Here is a 3,684-nt window from a genome sequence, read left to right as displayed (position 1 = left end):
GAAAGTTCCCTAGTCATACTGAACCTAATCCAAAGGGGAGAAATCATACCATCATGTGAATGCTGTCACAACCCTTAGGAGTGGAAAGAAAGTAGACAACAAGGTTGCCATGCCTGATAGTGAACATGCTGTAGTTCACCCGTCTGAACCAGAGAATGAAGAGACTGATAGAGTCTCTAAAGAGACCAATGAGGGTCAGATTGAGTCTGATTTTGTTCCCAAGCCCCATTCCCACTAAGAGGGAGTCCAACTTTAATGATACATTGGAGGTTTTTAAGCAGGTTAATATCAACCTTCCATTATTAGATGCAATTAGGCAGATTCCCTCTTATGCCAAGTTCCTTAAGGACTTGTGTACGCGAAAGCGTAAGCTCAGTGTCCAGAAGAAAGCCTTCATAGTTAGTCATGCGAGTTATATTATTCAGAATACCACTACTCCTAAGTATAAAGACCCAGGGTCCCCTACCATTGCTTGTACAATAGGTAAGTACCGTGTTGAGAAAGCATTGCTTGACTTAGGAGCCAGTGTGAACTTACTGCCATACCATGTGTACCTTAAGCTAGGACTTGGTGAGATGAAACCTACCCAGATGACACTTCAGTTAGCTGATAGGTCCGTAAAAATTCGTCGTGGTGTGATCGAGGATGTTCTCATAGAGGTTGACAAGTTTATTTATCCAGTGGATTTTATTATCCTAGATACCCAACCTGTCCCTGACCCAGAGAACCAAATACCAATGATTTTAGGTCGCCCGTTTTTAGCCACATCTAATGCGATCATAAACTGTCGAAATGGTATTATGAATCTATCTTTTGGTAATATGACTATTGAGTTGAATATTTTTAATGTCAATAAGCTACATTCTGAGCTAGATGACACGTGCATTGAAGAGGTCAACATGATAGGAACCTTAGTTCCGAAGTCTGTACCAAACACCGAATCGGAAGATCCATTAGAGAGTTGTCTAGCCCGTTTTAGCATGGATTTCGACGACGATAGAAACATTGAACAAGTAAATGCTCTGTTGGATTCTATTCCTATGTTAGATACCGATAGATGGAAATCTAGGTTTGAACCATTACTAGCTACCGAATCTACCTTAAGCCCTTATTTCGAAGAGCCTAAAGATCCTCCTAAGTTGGACCCCAATTATGCATTTGTAGGCCCATCTGAAATTTTGCCTATAACTTCCGATTTGGATAGTGATCATGAAATTAGGCCAGTAACCGTGCTTCAACACAATAAGGAAACCCTAGGGATGACCATAGAGGATATGAAACATATAAGTCCTATAGCTAGTATACCTCAAAAGAATTTAGAGGATGAACCACCTGATTATAACTCAGAGAAAGCAATTGACCTTTTTCAGGAACCGGATGGTCTAGAAATTAGGAATATTGTGACTAGTTTATGTAGAGATACCCAAAACTCTAAGTTTGGGGGTAGTGAACTAGAAGAAATTCAAGCCATAGTTAAAGGTCTTACGGAGAATAGTGATTACCCTAAATTTGGGGGTAGAGATTGTCAATTATCCCCAGTAGAAGTCCCTAACTTGGGACTCAGGCCTAGTGCATCTGAGGTATCGCTTGAGTCTATTCAGACTCCACAACCTGATCCGCCTGATACTGTTCAGGAGGAAATCCATATATTAGAAACCCGTTTTTCGGATGAATCTATTTTTCAAGACACTTTATGAAGCCCAACTGGAGGCTCTGGATAGATCCGGTTGTCTTGCAAGAAACCTTAGATGAGGATGTGCTCCTTCTGTTCATTTTTCTGAACCAGTGCAGTTGTCTCATATTGGTGTTAGCTCTATTTGGTATTATGGACCCACAACTCTTTCGGCTATTGGTATATGACTTTGGAAGGTGAAGATCCTTTTTGAGGTATTTGATGTCTGGCTGAAGACTTTAAACTTAGCACTTCTTGGGAGGTAACCCAATCTCATGCAACATGGTAATATCTTTCCTTAACTCTTTTTCTTCAAGTGGTAACAGTTTCTCCTTGTTCATGCTTTTAATTTTATCTTTAGAACATTGAGGACAATGTTAGATTTAAGTTTGGGGGTGGGGAAGAAACTTTTTGTTAGTTTTAAGTTGCAATAAATAAACTCCAGAGCCTAGAAATTTACGCCTATTAAGGATAGCATAACCAATCTAAGTGGATGGAAACATTTTTGTTTTAGGAGTTGAGGAACCAATCTGACTAGATGGAAACATCTATAGAGTCTATTCATAAAAGCACAGAGCTCAGGTGTTAGAAATAACATGATAGTTTCGCCATATCTCGTCGAGTCCTTTTCACTTTCTATTTTTAGTTTTCTTTTATTTCAAGTGATTTGGTGTGGGCACACGTTCAAGTTGTTACCTTTGCTAGGGTAAAATAGAGTGACTGAGTTATCAAAAAAAAAAAAAAGACCGGACCAGTTAGACCAATCGGAATAAGTATTAACACTTGGATAGAAATATGCGTGTTCTCCCTGTTTCCGTCGCCTAAGCAAGCGTGGAATGCAGGTCCCGTGGGAACTATCGTGTAATCTGCTGACAAGAAGCATGCGCTTGGATCAAAAAGATCTATTCATGCCGTTAAGTTAAAAAAAATGGTTATGTGTAGTCAACTGCTGGTTCCCTTGTATATTCCAGTTTGTTGATCTAGATTTAAGTTATTGACCACTGGTTCCCTTGTATATGCCAGTGTGTTATAGTAGTCAGACCGGTATCTCAGTCATTTAGGTTAGGTTCATCTTGGCAGAGGCCTTCAGACAGATATGGGAAACACCGTTCACTTTTCAACCATCTACATTTTTCTTTTTCCATCTTCTTAATCTTTTCATGTGATTAGTCTGACTCCGAGTATGATGTCCATTGTGAAACTATCTAGTAGAGCTCTGTCACTTATATGAATTTAGTATGCTTGAGTGCAAACTCGTGTACAGCAATTGGAATTTCGCACCAGGGTTTTTCTCTTAGAGTCAATAATTGTATGCCAACCAAGGAGGTTCTTTAGTGCTTTCCAAGGTTCTGCGTAGATAGCTAGGGTCTGGAGTATTGGTTTTTGTGGGTACACCTCTGATAAACCCACCCGAGATTAACTCGGTCACTTTTCAAGAATAAATTTGCTCGAGGACTAGCAAAATAAGTTTGGGGGTATTTGATAGACACATTTTTGTGTCTAATTTGATCTCAATACTATATATTGTTGGCACTCGATTTTGTACTAATTTTGTTATTTTATGTATTTGTAGGTATTTTTTTGGAAATAAATATTTTTGGAAAATTCGGCTCGAAAAGTTGATTTTGGCACCCGGAGGACAAGTGTTATTCGGACTCTCGCTTTTGGATAAGGGGTAACCTAATTACTAAGGGCACCCCCAGGTCACCCCAAGGCAGCTGCTATTCGCACCCCAGTTCAGGATAGGGGGACACCCTTTCTTCTTCGTTTGAAAACTGAAAATTGGCGGGAAACGAAGAACAGTTCTGCATGATGTTTGATCGAGAAAATGAAGAAGTTGGAATGCGATTCAATCGCTGAAAATTGGCATAAAGATGTGATATGACATAGGGAAGACATTTTGGCATCGAATTTGATCGACATTGGCTGGAAAGCTCGTTTTAATTCACGAGCTCAAAACAGAGCAACGTGAACTGAACACGAGCTCAATCGTGTTTCTGCTATGCATGGAG

The sequence above is a fragment of the Papaver somniferum genome, chromosome 9 (assembly GCF_003573695.1).
Source record: "Papaver somniferum cultivar HN1 chromosome 9, ASM357369v1, whole genome shotgun sequence".
NCBI lineage: Eukaryota > Viridiplantae > Streptophyta > Magnoliopsida > Ranunculales > Papaveraceae > Papaver > Papaver somniferum.
The sequence above is the reverse complement of the archived record's forward strand: the minus strand, read 5'-3'. Positions refer to the sequence as shown.